The sequence below is a fragment of the Rhinolophus sinicus genome, chromosome X (assembly GCF_036562045.2).
Source record: "Rhinolophus sinicus isolate RSC01 chromosome X, ASM3656204v1, whole genome shotgun sequence".
Classification (NCBI taxonomy): domain Eukaryota; kingdom Metazoa; phylum Chordata; class Mammalia; order Chiroptera; family Rhinolophidae; genus Rhinolophus; species Rhinolophus sinicus.
This window is the reverse complement of record NC_133768.1, coordinates 97,777,478-97,799,472: the sequence shown is the minus strand read 5'-3', so window position 1 is coordinate 97,799,472 and position 21,995 is coordinate 97,777,478. Positions and strand designations below refer to the sequence as shown.

Genomic DNA, 21,995 nt, shown 5'->3' with positions numbered 1-21,995 from the left:
CTACCTCAGAAACACCGCTGGGAGGATCAAACTTCCAAAGTTCAAAGTGGTGCAACCTAAGAGTCAAACACGGCAAATTCAGTGACCTAGTTGGCCTACACCTCGGGAGTTCCTGGTTCACAGCTTGGCTTGTGGTCGCCCTTTTCCCTTTACTATAGTTTTTCTTTTACTGAAGAAATTTCCAAATGGTTGAAAAGTTATTCAGACATTTATTGGCCATTAGTCTTGGCCAGAGGCAAGAGGCTTATGACAATCTGGAATGGAGCCTTTGTGGATTTATCAGAGGTCTGATCTTCTTTTTCTTTTTTTGATTCTTCTTTTCTCCACCTGCCTACTACTAATAAATTAACACACTGCAAGTTTTTTCTCAGTATAACTTTGTCAGGCTACTAGTCCCTCCGCCAACAATTTTACTGAGTGACTCCAACTGCAATCTTAAGGCATCCAGTCATGCACTGTGATATGATGGGATTCGATGTTGAGCTCTCCCGAGTATTTCTTGTCCTATGAGTTCCTGCCAGAAAAAGGACAGTACAGCTTCAGCCATCTCATGTTCCTGTCAATCGTTAGGGTGGGAAGAGTACTTTTCCTTACTGACAAGTCAAATCTTGCAAAGTCACTGCTTAAATGTCACACAATTCAGGGCATACCCATCTGAATAAAACAAGGGAGCCCCCGTCCCCAAAACCACCTGAGGGGCGATTTCAGCATCCAAGATCCAAATGGAAGCAAAGCTGGAATTCTTCCTCCCCAAAGGGTCTCTATGAGTTTCAGAGCAAACGAAAGGGAGGCTACGAAAGGGGAAGACCTGCTATAAATGAGGTAAGATGCATGAAACTGAGGACCCTGTAAATAGCAACGCACCTGGGAAATGCTAATTCCCTCCAGAGAAGACCTGTTCATTTCACAATTAACCAGGGCTTAGGTTTCCTTGCAATTTTCACTCAGAGATTAAGAATTTAAACACATGCCATGGCCTCTGCCATTTGATTTTTGGAAATGTCATCCCATGATTCATAACAGTTTTAAATGTCTCTTGTCCCCAAAGTCAGCCCCTTCTTACACTGCTACAAGACTCTCACCAAGATGTATGAACTATCCCAAACACGTCCTATAGATATTTTGATGGGCCTCTAACCAGAAATCACCATCAGGACAACAATGAACAGATGACTTTCACAGCAAGCCACTATGATGATCTCAGATTTTTAAAAAAAAATTGAAGTGGCATTTAAAAGAGAAAATAATTTCACACAGTGTGAGGGATATAAATGATAAACGTCTAAGTATTGCTGTGTCTTGTGCACCTGAAACTAATAAAATTTTAAAAAGAGAAAAAATGACAGAAGAATTAGAAAGAGTTTTAGAAGAAAATATATAATACAAACACAGAATCTCAGATCAAGGGAAAATGAATGCATCATGAAACTGAGAAGCTGGTAGGGATAAATCTTTGTCATATTTTAGGTGTTAAACTTCTCTTCCATTCTATTTCTACCACCTACTTGTGACATATCTGTTTTATTTCCATGTTGCCATGTGCCATGATTCAAAACACCCTTTCAATCATGTTAAGTCCTGGCAGTCACCAAGCCCAGCTGTTATGGACATTTCAAGCCTCTGATAGATGCTTGAGAGCTAAACATGCCATAACCCTAGTCTCTAATCTACTCAGCTGATTAATATCCATCACAGGGAAAACCCAGCAAATCAAATAAGCTATTTCTTTATTCTTAAAGCTGCTAATGGAGATTGACTGCCTTAACCAGAGATGTTATCACAATACCTCATGAGCCCTGCTTCTTGGTGTGAGATCTCAACTAGTTAATTTGTCATTTACCAAAGGACTGTAATTAGGACATTACCTTATTATGCATTGATGTTTTCAACTCCTCAATAGGGGATAGCCCTGGAATTCAGGGCGAAAGTTGGAAACACTCATGAGTGGTTCTGCGGGGCTTGGTCATGGTACACAGAGATGGGAGTGGGAGCACAAGAGGCGGAAAGGGATCAAGCAGTGATGGGGTGTCACTCAGAAAGTCTAGATTTGGTTAGGTAACAGGGTTGACTGATAGCAGGGGCAATCGGATTTCTAGAGGATTGAAATAGCCTAAGGTGCAACCTCATTTGGTCCCCACCTGCCACGTTTCCCCGAGGGTCATTATCTGTCTGCCTGAGCTGTGTCTCAGTCTGGATTCGAAGCAGATACTCACAGGAGGACCCAGGAGGGTAGTGATCCACAGTGCTTCATAGCTGAGAGAGCAAACACAAATAACTTTCTGTGAAAAGAGCTATTCTGTTTGCAAGGGCCAGAGGGAAGGCCAGAGTGATCTTGTGTGTGGCCTGACATGAGTTCACTGCCCCAAAGCGTAGCTTGTTTTCTCTCTGTCTGTGCATGGTCAGGACAGAGTATAACAGGCGGAGTCTCTGGGTGCTTCCAACTTTATAATGATTGCATAATGGTAGAGTTGGAAATGACCTTAGATACCGTGTAGTCCAACCACCTCATTTTACAAACGGGGAAACTAAGGCCCAGAGTGGAGATGACTTGCTTCACAACATTAACAGCAGCCCCAGGTCTAGAACCTGAGTGTGCAGACGCCCAAGGCGCTATTCCTGGCACCGTATCAAGCTGCTTCCAACCAGGGCTCTTTACTCATGACAACGCAAAACCTGGGAATGCGATTTATGGTAAATGGGGCTCATGGTCCCTTGGTTTTTGATAATCAGCAGCAGAGGCTAGGTGTCCGGGTTACAGATCTGGAGACTAAGGGACAGTTGTATGATTTGTAGATGACCACTTTGTACATTCTCTCATGCTACAGTAAGAGTGGGGTCAAAGAGACCATAAACTTCAGCTGAGGTAACTGGAAAGTGGCAGTTGATACAGAGCCATGAGAGATAAGGACCAGGTTGATGGAAGAACAGAGGGTCTGCCTATAGCAGCTGACACTCAAGGAGCACGAGTGAGTGGTCTCAAAGCTCTTGAAGTCAAGCAGTACGTTCACCATGCCAGAAGGGGAGTACATGAACAGAACTACAGGAACAAGAAGTTTGGCAAACAGAATGTGAAAAGGAGTCTGCAGCTAGAGTGGCAGGAGCCACCAAAGGTCATTCAATTGAAAAGATCACATCACATTTACCTCAAATCCCAACCCTTCTGGTTCACTTCCAAGCAGTGTGATACTCAAGAAAACAAACACATGAATATGTACCTGGTGTTATTTACCAGACTGCCTAAGGTATGGAAAACTAAACAAAGAGTGATGGTGATTGTTGCATCCAATGGAACTCAAATAAAATGGTTCCGACTGGATCATAGCTATTTTTGAAGATTTCCACGAAAGAAATTGAAGTCTAATTTTACATGAGACTGTTTGAACATCATTGTTCTAAGACAGATAATATGGAATTTGCCCTAAGTTTAACATGATTATATCTATTTTATAAAGTTTCAAGGGAATACAGTGCTGTGGCTAAGGGCATGGACTCTGGAGCCAGAATGTCTAAATTGAATCCTGCCTCCACCACTTACTAGTTGTGTGCAAGCAAGATCTACTTAACTTCTCTGTGACTCACTTTGCTCACCTGTAGAATGGGGATAACAATAATACCTATATTAATAGGGTTGTTGGGAAAAATAAAGTAGTAAATATTTGCAATATTTAGAACAGTGGCTGGCACAAAGGAAGCAAAACATATTATTTATGCAATTACACTCTAAAAATGTGGATGTCCCAAGTAGCACAGTCCTGCAAAAGAAGAATTTATCTTCAAGTTCACCAGTTCAAGGGGATATGTGGAAAAGAGATAAGAGCGCAGGATGTTGGCCAAGAGTTCAGCTGTAAGGATTATGGGCGTGAGAATGCTTGGGGCACCAGAGAGCAATTCTAAGTCCTAGGAACTCAGAGGAATCAGCCTCCGGCAGAGAGACAGCCCAGAGAGAGCTCTATACCCCACATGGATAAGGAGGGTTTAGGAGCAAATGATGGACACCTAGGAAGAACAAAACACTGCTCTTGATCCTCTCCTGCAAATAAAAGACCTGCTAGATCTAGGGCAGCTGCTCAGTCTTAGGGTGAGGAGGGCTCTTCCCTACATCCCTCCTGCCAAGTAAGGGCCCAGTACGCCCAGTGGATGATTAGATTTTCCAACACGATGAACAAGGGCTCGCTATGATGTGACTAATTAATGAGACAGGCCACCTGTGGTTCACACCTTTGATCTTACGTGGGCCTATGAAGATCAACAACGAAAAGCAGCTACGTAGACCATCAGAACAGCAGCTCCAGCCAGAACATCGGTTACTTTTGTATTGTGTGAGTTAATTCTGAACAAATGCCAAGGACGTGGATCTGAAAGACCCCGTCTTATTAGGTGAGGTAAGGCTGCTTGTGGGGAGACTTAGCTTCAGTGAGTACAGGAATAGTGCCTAAGGTCTCAGGGGTGGCAAACTGAAATATGCATCTTGTACCCCACTTCTGACCAAAGATCCATTGTGGTCATGCACACTCCAAGGTGAATTCAAGTTAAGACACCTGGAGTTGGTAAGACTGGTATCCAACCAACCCGTGGACAGGCCATGTGCTATGATGGCAATTGTTCTGCTAGACCAAAGCCGCAATGACCCAGCACCTATGAACAGTTAGTGACTATGGGAAGAGAAGCTGTATTGTCAGGTCCACCAATCTCACCACAGAACCCCGAAGCCAATCCCCTATCAGAAAGGACTCCTTAAACTCTGTGATTCAGCTCTACCCAGGAGAACACAGGGAAGGGAACAGTGGCGGCTGACCAGCCCAGGGAGGCAGGATAGGGGTAGGGGCATCTCTGGGATCAGCTGTGGCCAGAGAAAGGACATACTGGTCCAAAAGATTCTCGGAGGCTCCTTCAAAAACTCCGAGAGCCTTCTCTCCTAGTGGCAGGGTTTAGGGAAAGCCTGCAGCCACAACATCTCAATCCCATAGAATTCAAACTCCTTTATTTGCTTATGTTGCCCCAAATTCCATCAATCCGTGCTTCATTTGGGTTAACAATATTCCCCTAAAATGAAAAGATCACTACTGAGTGTTAGTGAAAGGAGCTAAAGGATCTGAAGTCCTCTGGCGCCATCAGAGAAGTATTTACAATGGAAATACTTCTTAGGTGGAAACTTAAGGTGTTCATTGCTTTGTATGTTCACAGCGATTCTTCAAGTGACCATGTTCGTGACTTCACCAAGTTGTTTTTATTTACAGAGATACAGTTTACACAACATAAAATCCACCCTTTTAAAGTACACACTTCAGTAGTTTTTGGTATATTCATAATGTTGGGTAACCATCACCCCTATCTAATTCCAGAACATTTTCATCACCAAAAAAGAAACCCTGGACCTCTCAGCTATCACTCTCTATCCCCCTTCCCCCAGCCCCTGGCAACCACTAATCTACTTTCTTTCTCTACAGATTTGCCTATTTCACACATTGCATGTAAATGGGATCATACAAGCTGTGACCTCTTGTGGTTGATTTCTTTAACTTAGCATGTTTTCAAGGCTCGTGCATGTTGTAGGTGCTCAGCACGTCATTCCTTTTTATAACTAAATAATATTTCATTGTATGGATACACCACATCCTGTTTACCTACTCATCAGTTAATGGATGGACATGAGTTGTTGCTACTTTTTAGCCATTATGAATAATGCTATGTGAACGTTCTTTTTTGGGGTGTGAATTGATTTCTTAAATATGTATTTTTGGAAAGGCACAAGAGTATACAGTGAAAAGTCTTCCTCCTCTGCCTGTGCCCAGACACCCACTTCCCTCTCTCCAACCAAGGATACCAGTGTCTTCTTATGTTCCCAGAGATACTGGGTATATGAAAAATAGGTAGATATATACATTTTTGTCTTTTTCCTTTTTTAAAAACCATAATAGTGATACACTATACATACTCTTCTGCACCTTGTCTTTTCTATTTAATGTATTGTAGAGAATTTTCCATGGTAGTATATAAAGAGTTTCTTCTTTTGTTAACATGTACATAGTATCCAACTGTATATATGCCACAATTCACTTAGTCAGTCCCTTACTGACAGAGTTAAGTTGCTTACAGTCTGTTATTATAAACAATGCTGCAAGAAATATACAAAGTTTAAAACGATGGAATGAACCAACTAAAAAAAGGAGTAAGTTAATCAGATTGCCTTCCTCCAACACCCAACAGGGGTCAGCTGCACTAAAAGAACAAGACTTGTGATTTACAAGGGAAGGAAGAGAGAAAAAGGAAAAACGATGAAAGGATTTCAAGTGGATCAGGTAGCACCCACCAAAGCTTACTGAAATGGCAGATTATTTCTGTTCATGCAGAGATGATGCCATCTGGAATTCCTATGCCAACTATGCTACGGTTACCCTCAGTTAATAAGCCACCCAGACAGGAAGTGGCTTTTGATTCTAAGGCTAGTGCTCTTTGCACTAAACCACAGTGCCTCACCAACGAATTACAAAACAATAAACTTAGTAATACACTCATCCTGACAAAGTACACATATGCTCATGCAGTGCTGGACCATGACAGATTAGTGGCAATGGAGGATTATCTCTCAAAACTAAAGAGGGACTTAGGGTTCATCAATTTTTAGGCTGAAAAGCTGTAAAGTATATATGGTATCTGACTTTCAAATATTCATGTTCTCCTCTTTATCTATTTTTTAAAAAATGAAAGGTAGCTTCTCAGCTGGGGATAATGGAGCAACCTGAGCTGGGCACAAGCCCTTTTGGATGATTAGAATGGCAACATGTCAACGATGCCTATCACCAACCAAGTACATGGCTCTGAGTTACAGTTCTGACCTTAAAACTGCCTGCTGGGAGAACAAAACACCATACTCGTTCGTTATAGAAACCTGTCAGGGATGTTTTTTCAACTCTATCTGGATCAGAGTTTTAAATTAACCCTGTAAGTGTTCCTTCTTTAAAGCAGAAGTGTAGCTCAATGTCTGTAATCTCAAAATCAGCCTTTTCTGAAATGTGCACTGTATTTTAAAGGTAGCAGCATAACTAACTGAAGCCAGATGACTCATGTTCTATTTGTCACTGATTTACCAACTTAGATTGTAACTCCCTGTTTATATGGACAAACAAGAAAAAGAAATGTCACCAGCACCCTCGCTCCAATTTCACAGCTAACATGTAAAAATATTAACTCTTTGGATTTCAGGAAAAGGGGTTGAGGTTTGTAAATTAGCTTAATATATGCAAATCATTTGAAAAGTATATCTACCAGCTATTTTTGTTAGGATCTTCAGTCACAGTGTTGTGGCAATTCAGTGTGGTGAACCAGGAGTATGATAAAAATCACAAAACTGAATCAATTTCCATTCGCTTCCAATGGTCTACTCATTTAATGTCACAAGTAAATGCTAAAGCCTATACAAATGATCATATTGAACAAGGAAGTGTACAGAGAAGAGACTAATTCAGGAGCTCTGAAACAGGACATTTAATTTTAAAACATTTTGAGCAAGTACAAAATCAATTACAACTTTGTAAAAATAGTTTCAGAAAACAGTATAAGAGGTAAATGAATTTTAAGTTTTTGTTTAATGAACAGTGAATGTTTGGTTGACTTCACTCTTTTGTAACTCAAGGAATGAGCAATAGACATGGAATCAAAAACCCCAGATGGAATCCTTGACTTTGGTGAGCTGCTCACTAGCCAAGTTAATTTTTCTTCCTCATTGATAAAACGGGAACATAAATACCTATCTTCCTTTCCCTATAGAATTGCTGTAGGAATGAAATTAAATAACATGTCCAAGTACTGTATGAACTGAAAAATATCAAAATATATTTGTAAAAGAAAAAATATATACATACAGTTGACCCTTAAACAATGCAGGGGTTAGGGATGCTGGCCCCCCACACAGTCAAAAATCCAAGTAGGACTTTTGACTCCCCCAAAACTTTACTATGAATAGCCTACTGTTGACCAGAAGCCTTACTGATAACATAAACAGTTGATTAGCACATGTTTTGTAGGCTATATGTACTATATACTTACAATATAAGATTATATTCTTACAATAAAGTAAGCTAGAGAAAAGAAAATGTTATTAAGAAAATCGTAAGAGAAAATATATTTACCGTTATTTATTGAAAAAAAAAAATCCACCTATAAATGGACCCATGCAGTTCAAACCCATGTTGTTTGAGAGTAAATGTATATAAATCAGGCTTTATACATAAGTAGGTAGTGTCTTCTAATTTTTCAAGTGGGTTTAATTTTTCACGTGACTCACACAATTTTCACAATAAACATACACCATTTATAATGCACCATAAAAATATAGTAGCAGATCATTGTGAAAAGACTGACAATCTCCATGATAGGGATTCTCTCTCAATTTAGCCCAAACTTTGAAGGATGTAGAATTGATAAAATAGTCATAGGGCTTTTTCAGCTTTACTCAGGATCTAGCTATTTAATCCTCTTGATAGTCAGTTAATACTTAATAGTTTACAGAGGCACAAGTAAGTAGCTGGGAACAAATGTATAATAAGCAAGTGCCACATAATCTTAGTTCTTTGCTTTGATCTAAAAATTAAAAGCATACTCCTCTCTACATATTTGTAGAGGGTGATTTTAGTTGCTTTAAGTAACTGGCATGGTTTATCCTTCATTCTTTACAAAGAGAGTAACTTGAAAAGCCCTCAACAAAAGAAAAAAAAATAAGGTTAGTCAGAAGAGTTTTATTCCAGAAAAATTAAGTAAAACAAGGAGTACTTTTTTATTTCTGTTGTCGAAAGGGCTGGCAATTTAGTAACAACTTGAAGAAGTGAGTTAATCCCTTTGTAACACATCCAAGACAGAGTTTATTTTCCTACTGTTATGATGGTAACTTAGAGCACACAGGACAACAATATCAAATATCAATTCCCTCCAGAGCTGTAACTTTCTAAATGTAGTAATTACTAATTTGTCAAGATTATCATTCAACATCCAAATAACCTCTACCTCGTAATTTGAACGTCCATGCCACTTTCTGCATCAAGCCCTCAAAAGCTATCAAACAAAAACCAGGGACTATTTTCATGAAATAAAACTATAGGTGTTATAGGTGGATAAACTGAGACATTGAAAGATTAAGTGTCTTGCCTCAAGAGAGGGGGGCAAGGTCAAACTAAGAATAGAAGCTCAAGCACTGTCACCTGTCCTAATCATAAATCTAGGACACTTTCCACCTTCCTGCTTAGCAATAAGTACAAAGTCTGATCAATTTCTACGTGTCTTAAACACATTTTCCAATAAGAAAATGTATCTTCCACAAAGTGATTTGTGGAAATATCATTTTAGTAAGGGTGGTACCACGTAGATAAACTACAGAATATAAAGTATTCATACACAAAACAACTTTTTCAAATAATATTAAATTGATAAATGTTAATATCTAAAAATTTAATGACATAATGCCAAAAACTCGAGGCCTAATAGCAAATAGATACAGTCTTAAACTTCTCTATTATACTATATGCACTAAATCAGTTTTATTATCGGTGCTTATGAAACCATCACAGAACAAGTCAGTTACATTCCGAGATCAAAGAGTAAGTCAGTGGTAGAGGAATCAAACTTTAGCGACCTCATAGTCCCTTCCAAGACCAAAATACATATTATTCCATGGTGTCAAGGACTTCTTATGGGTTTTAAATGACAGTGTGTCTGTCTGAGGGGGTTGGTAATTTTTTTACAACTCCCTATATGTAATTTTTTAAAAATCATGTTCTACTGACACATTTAAAATATATCTAATCACCAAGTTCTCCACCCATATCCCCCACCTAACCCCTGCCCCCAAAGATTTTTCTGTTCTAACTTTTTGTGGTTACACGTTAAATTTTCTTGGAAGGTCCAGAGATTGGGAACATAGTGGAGAACTGTTTTGACCCAAGCAACGGCAGCTGACATTGAAGTGGAAATTGCAAGATTAGCCCCTATAGGGGGTGGGAAACACTGCTTGGAAATGCTTTTAAAGGATCTCCTGCCAGCTAACTCAAGAGTGCAAGTGAAGACTTCCAGAAGGAAATATACCCAGCCAACCCCCTGGGCCAAGGGACAGTGTTAGGACATGACTCCAGGGATTGAGAATAAAGAGAAGAACAACATAGCTTTGCAAGAACGTAGGGAGTGCTTTCCACAAAAATAGGGGCAAAAGCCATACACTAATATCTTTCATCTCCATCCCGGTCTCACTGTTCCAATGGTAATGAGAGTGTTTTTTAATAAATTGCACTTAACACCCTGACACCAGGGTTTGGGATCGGATCCAGCATAGACCAATTTAGTCCTCAGTTAACTGCTCCTCTGCTTTCCAAATGCAATAGATTTTGCTGGAGTGACCAACACTTGATGTTTATAACACTTTTAAAGATCCTGTCTCTCTAGAAGAACTGGAAGTTATTTGGCTCCTGTCTCAATGATGAAAACAAAATTTACAAGTATACCCCCCTTTTTATTAGGGGTCAGCAATGTCTGAGTCACAAAAAAGTTCAGATTTAAAAATAAGCCAGTATTCTTCTCCAACTTCATGCCAGAATTCCAGAAAAATCTGTTACTTTTAAAATAAGTTTCCTAAATTTTTCCCCCCAGTAAAACAGGTATTTATTTTACAATTTTCACAGGACTCTATAACAAGTTAGGCACATTTGTGTAATGTTTGAACAGCCAGAGTCAAAGTATGTAAAATATATGAAGTTAACTGGTGAAATCTACTACATTTACTTTGAAATGAATCCGAAAATAATGTGGATTGAGGGAGAGTGAGAGATGGATAGATATGTGATTAAACACATAGAGTAAATGCTTTGAATGGCAGGCTCTTAATGATGGGTGTGTTCACTGCAAAATCATATCAACTTTGAAAATACTCGTAATAAAATGTTAGGGGGAAAATAAAATATAGATGAGCATACACACACACACACACACACACACGTGTGTGTGTGTGTGTGTGTGTATGTTTTGTTTTGTTTTTTAAATCAACTGCAGTTACACACAAACAGGTACCAGCTTCCAAGAGGCATTTCAGACTATGGGCACAGAATGTGGTATGATCTGCAATGAAGGAACCAAAGTGAGCACCACAGACTCCAAGTGAAAAAAATCTGCCAAAAAGCCATTTGTAAGGCTTTCCAGGCATAATCAAAGAAACCCTGAAAATGTCATAATGAACTGCAATATCACACACATACATTTTCAGATTTACGTTGAGCAGTTAGAGCTATCGGCTAAGAGAAAGACCTTTTTGGAGCTTCCCTAATCCATTCACACAGCCCCATCTGAGGGATGACACTGGAGCCAGCCTCTGGCCTCTTAACTACCTTTCCCCTTTTATGGTCCTTTCAAGTTGAAAGCATATACTCATCTGTTTCCAGATTTCTAAAGGTACTAGAAAAAAATATCTAAATATAACAGATGGATAAGTGCTCATGGTAATCGGAAACCAAAATGTAATATCAGCTTTTGCAGGCCAGTGTCTTAACACCATGGCTTTTGTGTAATGGTCTCACTGAAGACCTTTTGTCTTTATTCACACAACAGAAATATTATCCTGGCTTTGATGGAAGATAGATACGTGTTATTCAACATTTTATTTTAAGTTGACATTAATAACCTTTACTTATTTTAAAGTCAACCAGTAAGTGTTCTCCAGTATGTTAAAATTTACTACAAAACACTTAACGGCCCGAGGTGACTATGTATGTCATTTTTCAAAGTTTTTAAAAACAGTTCAATACACTTTAAAAGTCTAATTCAAACGTTGGTGAAACTTCAGAAACACTCTATGAATTCTAGTGTTCTATGGAATGTAATGTGAAAACCACTAGACTAGAAGGACCCTCTATTTGTATGGTTAGTGTTTACTAAATCTGTCACCCTCAGGTAATATAAACAGCCACTAAACCCCCTCTAGACTTACATGTATAAGTAACTGGTATCCCGCCAGTAAATTATTGATTCTGAATCTCTATCCCCCTCCCCTATAGTACCCACTCCCCCACTAGGCTCAACTCTAATTCTCATATAAACAAGATCCTCAACTCTATTTCCTAGGCTGGCCTTCCAAGTTTCAACCATACAAACAATGTGACCGTGTAATGTGGGGGGAAAGGGGCAGCGATAGATATGTGTTTGTGCACTTGCTGGTAATCAGAAACAAAAACTCCCCGAGTCTGAAAACAGAGCTTATTTCACATTCAACTTACCATCTCGTCTAAGCCACCAGAAAAGTCAGTGTCAGAATCTTAGCAAATCTGACAGCAGGCATGCTGAAGTGTTTAGAGGTGAAATGTATGGCAGCCTGCAGCTTACTTTGAAATGCGTCCAAAAAATTTAAATGGACCAATGGATGGATGGATACGTGATCAAGCAAATACAGCAAACTGTTTAATTGTAGAATCTAGGTGGTGGGAATGTGAATGTTCACTATATAACTTAAACTTTTTTGTCTGTTTGAGGGACTGTTCCATTCAAGAATATGCTCCAGTGATGTCAGGAATACTGATATTAGGGAAACAGGAGTCAAACAAAGACACTAAGATTGCCCTGAGTGATGCTATGGTTTGTAATTTATAAAATGCCTTTCACTCAATTAATTATATCTCTAGTAAATGCCTACTAAGCCTGTGGCACTAAATAATAAATGATATGAAGGACACCAGAGAAGACATCAGAAGACATTCTTGCTCCCAAGGAGCTTCCAGTTTCCCGGAGAAAGCTGGGTATGACTTAAAACAGTGACCCCAACCAAATCCTTGACTCTCTTTGTGTCTTAGATTGTCCCTGTGATAAAAATGGACAATACCCAGGAGAGGACCAAACAGATTGGGTCAAGATCCTATGTAAAGTCTATGAGAACTGACAATACAGAGGATATGGCTGGGAACATAAGGATGAGCTAAAATATAATGGAACATATTGTAGTGTTTCCAGGTTCAAACCCATCATGTGAGCCCAACGACAAGGGTGGAACTCATCTTCTCCAATTTGTCAGCATTTGAATCACTTTGGTGAGCAAAAGACACTATGGATTATGAACCCCCTAGCCCATGTATACTGACAACTATGTAGGCAAACTCTCATAGAATCCATAGAAAATGCTCCACTGGTTCTGGGAAAGAAACACTTGGAAGATCTTCAGAAAATTATTAATTTGCAATCCTGAATAATGCATAAAAATGGCCCTATAACATGGTTTAAGAGATATCGACAGGCTCGCAAATACCACAAGTTCTCACCAAACTACCTAAGGACCACACCACTGCTTTACTACTTAGGTGAAGAACTGTTAAAGAAACTAACTGTTCATCCAATAAATGGATATCCTTCATTGAGAGATACTGTACAAAGTATGAACAGGAGAATGAGGTGACTATTCTAAACACATTTTTATATATTGCATCCTTTTTTATTTAAATTGATTTGCTCCTTAGAGCTGTTTAAACAAAATCAAAACATTAACAATTAAAGAAATAGTAAAATAAATTATAACTACCATTATTACCACAGTTTTCCATACTGGGCTTTTAACACATGAGGTTGATAAGAAAATAATCATGATGATGATAAATGTGCTACTCTTTCTCAAGCATTATTAAGGGCTTTGGGCCTTAATATTTTAATTTCTGTAAGTTCTGACCTCAGCTATGCTTATTGTACTGGCCATAATAAAATTTGTATGATTTAGCTATGACTGTGACCTAATATATTTTCTAAGTTCACAGTTATAAGACACATCAGGCAAAGTTTCAGACCCAGAACTTAATGAGTATCCAACATTCATCTTACAAGTATGGATCTTCTCTGCAAGTGAGCATCTGCTGTTGGCTTCTCAACACTTCGTTCTATTAATAGAAGAGCTGACGATGGAGAAAATCTTACAACAACTTCCATATCCATTGAGTTTTATGATGTTAAAAAATCTGAATAAAAACATTAAGTATTCACAAGTTCCTATTAGACTTGAACTGAATTTGATGGAAGATCTGAACTCTAATATTTTATTGGGGAATAAGGATGTAGGGGCACTTACGTTGCTTCCCTTGTCTCAGCCTTTGTGTAGTCCTTATCATTTACTGACTCCTTGTTCTGATTTTAAAGAAAATTCACATATGTGAGTTTGCTCCTAGAGAAGATAAAAGGACTTGCAAATAAATAAATTATCCATGAGTAAACTAACAAAGTACCCACTAATCTTAAATAAAGCACTCGACTCAATTTTGGATAAATTATTAGTGGTTACCAGAGGGTAAGGGGGGTGGGGGGTGGGAGGAGAGGGTAAGGGGGATCAAATATATGGTGATGGAAGGAAGACTGACTCTGGGTGATGAACACACAATGGGATTTATAGATGATGTAATACAGAATTGTACACCTGAAATCTATGTAACTTTACTAACAATTGTCACCCCAATAAATTAAAAAAAAATGTCCTAAAACTGATGTATCCTGGTAAATCTCAAAGGATCATGTGGGAGAGGATAACAAAGTTTTAAAGGGTCATTTGAACCAACTGAAGTCCAAGATGGTTTGACTCTGGCTACCTTAGAGGTCAGATATCCGTGTCTTCATTTCACATCAATTGGGTATAGATAGAACACTAGATTTGAATTTCACTGTCCAGATCTGACTTCTTCCATGGGAATCCTAGTCAAACCCAACCTTTATTGTGGACTTCCATGGCAGTTTAATACACTTGAACTCTAAAATATGGTTTAAACATCTATATGCAAGCAAATTCACAATCTTGTAATGGATAAAGGAGATACTTTCAAAAATTAAAAAAAATGTAATATCAATGTTCCCATTGATTTAATATTCTTATACAAGGTTCTCTTATAAAAACTTCTCATATATAGCTCATTCACATTAACTAAATATGTTATTTGACTGATAAGAAAATTATTTCCTAGGGCCATTAGCAATGTTGTATGTATGTGTGTGTTTACCTAAAAGACCTAGTTTTCTTTAACAGTGCTATATGAACTCTGATCGAAGATGGCATAAGAATTGAAGACCCTGGAGATTCCACTTTTCAAGAGTCCAGTTAGGACCCTTTCCCTAAGTGGGGCAGTTTCTCTCCTAAAGTGAAAATGAATTCCTTCTGTATCAGAGGCTGGGAAAGTTAGGAAATGTACAAGAGGTCAAAATTAAGTCCATTAAATCCCAGCCCTGGATTTAGTCACCATAGAGACAGGGGAGATAAATAAACCAGTAACCTTAACAAATGTGCTGCACCTTTGCCAGACATATCTCTGACTTACCATTATTTTTACTTAAGTATCTTTCAGTCCAAACAAAATTGATGATGAAGACTACAAACCAAACAGAACTAGGCCCAAAAGAAACAGGAACGCTCAAGCAGGCAAAGAGCAGGCAAAGAGTCAAGAGCTACCCCCTTCGTAATGTGCTCTCTGTTCCCCTTGAAAAACGATTGCAACATGAAGCTCCAGAGGCAATGACATATGGGGAAAATATGTGGTGCTAAAGCCAGAGGAAACCATGTCAAAAAAGAAAAACAGACATGAAGTAACTGACCTAATTAAAGGAGAAAAGTATACTTACAGCAGGGAAACAAGTATATCTGACTGAAACAGGGAGGGGATGCTAAAAGAAGGCAGCTCATGACACAAAAGTGAATTTTTGTTACTTACCTAATGAAACCAGAAGATGAAATAGGCATTGCCCTTGAATTACAGCCCTGTTAAGGTTCTACTTCAGTGTACACTGAGCCTTTAGACGTAAGAGTCACTCTCTGGCACCTCTGTACATTAATGAAAAGCTCTGAGACAAATATTTATACTTTCTCATGTGGGACACCCACATGCCTCTGTACCAACCACAGGAAACAGAAGAAAGAAAAATGGGAGCTCAGGATGGTGGAACAAAGCAGCAAGTAGGAACTGTACCACTGGAACTCCACGTTTAGGCTCTGGGCAGCAGTCCTCATCGTGTTTCATAGTTATTTACTAAACACCTACTGTGTGACCAGTAGGAATACTGCTGCTTGTGATGATGATATGGAGTTGATTTAAGTAGGTGAAAAAAAAAAAAGCTGAAGGTCCTCAACCTCTAAGTGACCATATACTTAACAGTGAAATGTACAAACAATAGGAGAAAATATAAATAAAACCTCAAATAAGGTATTACTTACATTTGTCCATGTGCCTTCTAGTTCTTGTCCATATGTACATATCTCTTTAGAAGGTTATAATCACAGCACATATGCAATTTTGCGTCCTGCATTTTTTAGTAGGGCTATATTATATAAATTCTTTCACATTGCTCTGATGCTTGCAGATAATTTTGAACATATTCATGGAATTCCACTGCATAGAGGTATCACAATTACTTAATCCAAAAGGTTTGTTGAATAAATGAACCATTACTCTATTGTTGGATGTTTATGTCCTTACAAATAACACTGTGATGAACACCCATAACGTATAGCTTTTTTCTTCTTTTCTTAGAACAGTTTCTTAGAACACATTTCCCAAAACAGGATTACTGGATCAAGGGGTACCAATCTTTGGGACTTTTGCTATATATTGCCAAATAATATTCCAAAGGCATTTTACCAACTTACCATGATACCAGCAATGAGTCAGTGTTTATCAATTTCAAGGTAACCATATTAGGATAGGATTTTCTTTTTGTTTTTGCTGATTTAATAGTTGAAAAATGTACTTTGTTGCCATTTGAATATGCTTGTTTTTGCACACCAGAGTGGCTGAATAGTTCTTCCATGCATTTGTTTACTTTGTGATATAACTCGTCTTTTGCCTATCTACCTACTGCAGAATTCATTTAGCCAACAGTTATGGCACATCTACCTCATGCCAGGCCTGTGTCAGGCCTTACAATCTATATGAGCTCTATGCATAATGTGGGAATTAATTATCTTGTCAAATTCACCAAACATTTCCTAGTGTGTTTTCCTTTTCTTTAGTTGTTTTTTTCCATCGTTGTTGAGGTATAATTCACAAAAATTGTACATATTTAAGGTGTACAATGTGATGATGACATACATATACATAGTGAAATGATCATCACAATCAATTTAATTAACACCTCCATCACCTCAGAGTTACCATTTGTGTGCGTGTGTTTGTGTGTGTGTGTGTGTGTGGTGAGAACAGTTAAGATCCACTCAGCAAATTTTTATATATTTGAATCTGTTGATCTTTCCTGGACTTCTATCATTTTACCTTCTAACCTTACAATATTATCATATATCCAGAGATTTGATAATTATCCAATTTTCTGTGGTCTTATTTGTAAGTTTTTTAAGAGTCTCATAAATATATTCTCCTATAATTATAAAATGAAAATCTCTAATCCCTATTTCATGATTCTTGAGATTTAACATATCTAGCTTTTTTTTTTTTACTAGCAGCACTTAAAACAAGTTTTAAAATAAAAGTTTGGGTTATTGTTTACATAGGCCATGCTGTATTACAAATAATTGATTTTTTTAACTTACCCTGCTGCAACTAGAAGGGAATACAGGTTTATCTACGAAAGATTCAACCACAAATAGCCTGGGTAAAATCTCCTTCTCGTTCTCAGGCCAAAGAAAAAGATATTTAGAACCATCACTACATGACTTCCTTTTCTTAGAATTGCTTTAGAGTAGAGTCCCCTTGCCACTCAAAGAGAGATAGGTCCGCAGACCAGTGCTTGTTGTAATAGCAGAATCTCACACCCTACCCCAGACGTGCTTCATCAGAATCTATACATTACAGTCTGACAAGCACTGGGGTAGACCCCAGGAATCCTCCAAACTCTGTTAATGCTCCTTCTCTTAATCAGGCACCACCAGAAGGCATCCCTCCCCTCAAATGTTTACCCTCAACCCTTTCAATGCATTCCCTTAAAATGAACATCACCTAACACCACGTGCCTGAAAAGTAACAAGCTGATATTTTGAGGAAAGGATGGATCTAAGTTTGCAGCCTCAATTTCATCTAGACCTGGGGCAAAAACACACGTAAGAGCCAAGCAGGTCTTATAAATGACCACAACATTCAGATAATGGCAACTGCCCTTGTCCTTAGTGTCAAGGAGATAATAAAGTGGTGGAGACTCTAGCAAATTTCAGAGTTCATGTTCCATCTAAAGATACAGCAGCTATTTGGCTCCTGCTTAGTGTCACCACACAGGAATGCAGCCTCAATGTTGCCAGATCTTCTGATATTTCAAGAGAAGCTAAAAATCTGGATTTTTTTTAAAACGTGAAATCTCTCGATTTTTAAATGCTGGCAATTCACTTAAACATTTAAAAGAACACCGCTGCATGCCAGATCCAGCCCACCAGTTTGAGACCTTGGCTCTAGACTGATGATTTCCAAACTCTTTAAGTTTGTGTAACCCATCTGTGCTGATTTTCACGCTTACTGCTAGTGCACCAAGGAGAGAGGTCACATCAATATAAATGATACAAGTCAAACCACTCTGACTCTCCTATAGTTTAAAATTTTGTGTTTTGTGATGATCAAAAACTGCCACATCAATAATGAAATCACTGACCATATGTCAGTGATAACAAATATTTCCTAGATGTGAAATACATGTTTAATTAACAATATTGTCCCTCCGACAGAAGCAAATACATAGATCACCAAGCTCACATATGCATTAAGAATTATGTTTTGTTCAAGTTTTTGTTCCAAATAATTCCATAACTGAAAGGTGGCCAAACGTAAGAATTTCAAGTTCTTGAATTATAAAAACTACCTGTGATAAATGCTATGTTAAACACAAAATGGGATATATTATCACTTAAACACACACACACACACACACACACACACACACACAGAATATCCTCCTGTGAAAACTGCAAAGTCCATTTTCCTAAACTGTTCGATTATTCCAAACAAACTTTTAGAGTGTGAAATACACAGTTTACATTTGTTTTCATTTTGGGGGCATTTGGTCCCAGGCACAGCTGCATCCCCAGCAATTCCTGCATACTTTATTATTTGCACATGCACCTACAGAGGTGGCATACATCACAGGCTCAAAGAGCAGACGAGATACAGGGATTCTGAACTACATCCCTGAACTCCAACTGGTCTCCTCAATACTGGGCAATTTTATTTAAAAAGGCAAACCAATTTTCAGTTTCCTCATCTGCAAAAGGGAAAATAATCTAGGGGTGTCCCACATTTGAAGAATATATCAGACCAAAATGTATTATTCTTTTTGTTTTGCTCACTCCTACACTCCTGGCCTGGTACATCGTAGGGCTGAATGAATGAAAGAAAGGAAGAAAGATCACAAGGTACAACTAACTACAGTATGACTGTTGAACTGTTTTACATCAATCCTATATATTTCTGTCATGGTGAAACAGAATTTAACAGATGCTATTTAATAACTCACCTGAGAAACTCAGTGCTCTAAAAGAAAACTCAAGTTCTGATCAAATTAAAGATGTCATTGGGGTATTCTTAATATCACAAACCACTTCGTATATGTGTTCGAAAAGCTTCAATTAAAAGGTTCCGTTTTAAGAACACGGTCTTGTACACAGAGTTTCTATCGAAGTTTGATAATGATGAAGCTTGTCGGAGTGGCAGATTGCTGTCGAATGACTGAGGACAAACACTGCATGTGAATGGCCAAGTTTCACCCGGCCAGCATTTCCAACTAAGTTGATGAGAGGACCCTTTACTCCTATGTATAGCTCCTTAAACAATCTAGTCTCTGTTCCTGCAGGAAAATAAAAATAAGAGCCAAGAAAGGGCTCAGAGCTAAAAATCTCTGTTCTTTAGACATAGCCCCGTGCTTTCCAACTGCCCTAGGAATGGCTCCTCAGAGGAGGGAGAGAGAGAGTCACAGCCTGCTACTTGAGCCAAAGCAATTCTGCTTTGGTGTTCTCTATTGGGGTTAGACTTAAGATTTTATTTGAAAACCGGTTTCTATCATTAAAAAAAAAAGTTTGAAAACACCTGTTTTAGGTAAAGCCCAAGGATGATAGCTATTCCAGGGCTTAGACTCAAAGATGGAAGAACCCATCTCTGGCAGCTGAGAGAAACTGTTGGAGCTTCTGTCATCACACCAGTGTGAAGCCCCAGGCCCTGGGAAGGACTCCTGACCTCCACCATAATTGATGAAATTGATCAAATTCAGATGAAACACTTCTAAAAAGTCTGTCCTACTTTTATTAACCCTTTAAGGTTCAACATGTTTAGGTATTTAAGTACATATATTTTTTTAAGTAAAGTTTATTGGGATGACAATTGTTAGTAAAGTTACATAGGTTCCAGGTATACAACTCTGTAATACATTTTTAAATCTGTGAATTATTCTGCCGCAGGTAGGTGTAACAAAGGCAACTATCGCCACCTAGCGAGCGTCTACCCTAACTGAAATGAAAGGACCTCCACTGAATGTGGGACTTGTGCATGGAGGCGGGGCAGGGCGGCAGGGGAAGACAAAAACCTGTTGATGGAGGAAACTGGAAATCCTGGCTGGTCCCATGAAGGCAAATGTTACATGCCCTCTTGTAAATGCATGGAGACTGGGGCACAGAAAACAGAAAGACTGGGGCCCCTTCCGTTGTGCCTTGATGAATCATCTTTGAGATCCCTCCTTTCATTATTTTCAAAGGTGAATGCCCACCCAATCTCTCAAAGAGATAAATGGGTAACCCTGGAGTAGACATAAGCCACTGTGGCTAAAGGAACAGGACAGAGGATGCCTAGCCAATGTGTGTTAAACGACAGGGCTGGGCAATCAAGCTCTCACAGCAGTGCAGCAGTGCTCTGAACTTTAGCACTAAACAGACAAAAATCGGCTGGCCCACGTCAGTGCAACCCAGTGGAAGCGTCTTTTGGCGTTCCTATCACCAGATTAACAGCGGCACCCTGTACCTCGGCTCCTTGGCTCACAGTTGACTGGTTCAGTCCTACCTCCTCCGAGTTGTCAGCAAGCGTCTCCGCCCTCGACCCCAGGATTTGCTCCATGCAGCTTTCCTGCTCCCTACTGTTCATGCTGTGACATGAACAGATCTTTATTTGCAAGCAGACCTTCTAGCAGTTCTGTTGTGCTTGGCACATTCACTTTTCATGCCCCCAAATTAAAAGCAAATGATACTTTTTTCCCCTCAAAAAGGCATTCCCCACAAAGCTAATATTTAGGGTAAGCAGTCATAATGGTTGAGTCAATTAAAATGAACCCTCTGAAATCTACTGTACAAATAAAGCTCTTTGTACAATGTCGACCCTAACACCACAAATTGGAAGGCTGGAGATCAGTGTATTAATTTGTGGCAATTAGTAAAACTTACCTCACACTGGATGTGTGGAGAACGGATGTGTTCAGCAAGGGCTGGATATGGTTGTCAACTTCCAATGTGCCTAAGTTAGGAAAAAATGAGAATCAAGAGGCAAAGTTACCCTTTCAGAAGAAAAGTTGGAAAATCTTAAAAAAAAAAAAAAAAAAAGGCAACTTCCTTTGAAATGGCTCCTGATAACCCATTCTACTTTGTATTTACAACCCTTTAAAGTTAAAGGAAAACTGCCAAAATGTTCTGCATATTTCCCCAAATGTCTGTTTATCATATAACATTCTCACCGGCAGTGGATCTGGCCGCCTCATTATCAAGCTGTATTAGCTCAAACACTCAGCATTGTTAGTAGAGTGAGCTCATGGCCTATTTCGGTTTTAAATTAACATTTGGCAATCACCCGGGTAATCAAAACAAATGACTCAGTCGTTTAGAATAGATTTATTAGTCGAGACTTCTCGCCCCACCCCCCCGTTCTAACATCTTTAGAATATTTTGCCACAGGAGGCTCTGAGATCCAGACAAAATGTGGAGCACAAGTCACCAGAGGAATATTTAGAGGTGTTGCCATGGAGATGAGGTGCCTGTGACCACTGAAGTTATCTCCAATCAACAGCAGGATTAGGATGTAGGCTGGTGGGCTGGCTCATCCAGGTGA

At 38.9% G+C, this 21,995-nt stretch overlaps 1 protein-coding gene across 7 annotated transcripts in view; it reads right to left on the bottom strand.

Moving 5' to 3' along the window:
* The window catches only part of FHL1 (four and a half LIM domains 1), a 59,532-nt gene that overhangs the window by 17,645 nt on the left and 19,892 nt on the right, over positions 1-21,995 (bottom strand). For 5 of the 7 annotated variants that reach the window (XM_019714676.2, XM_019714673.2, XM_074324130.1 and 2 more), the window contains exon 2: positions 21,338-21,407. The gene's annotated coding sequence lies outside the window, so the exon portion shown is untranslated. Of the gene's footprint in view, positions 1-13,830; positions 13,854-21,337; positions 21,408-21,624; positions 21,648-21,995 lie in introns of those variants that run through there. The other 2 variants (XM_074324131.1, XM_074324127.1) reach the window with 2 other exon arrangements.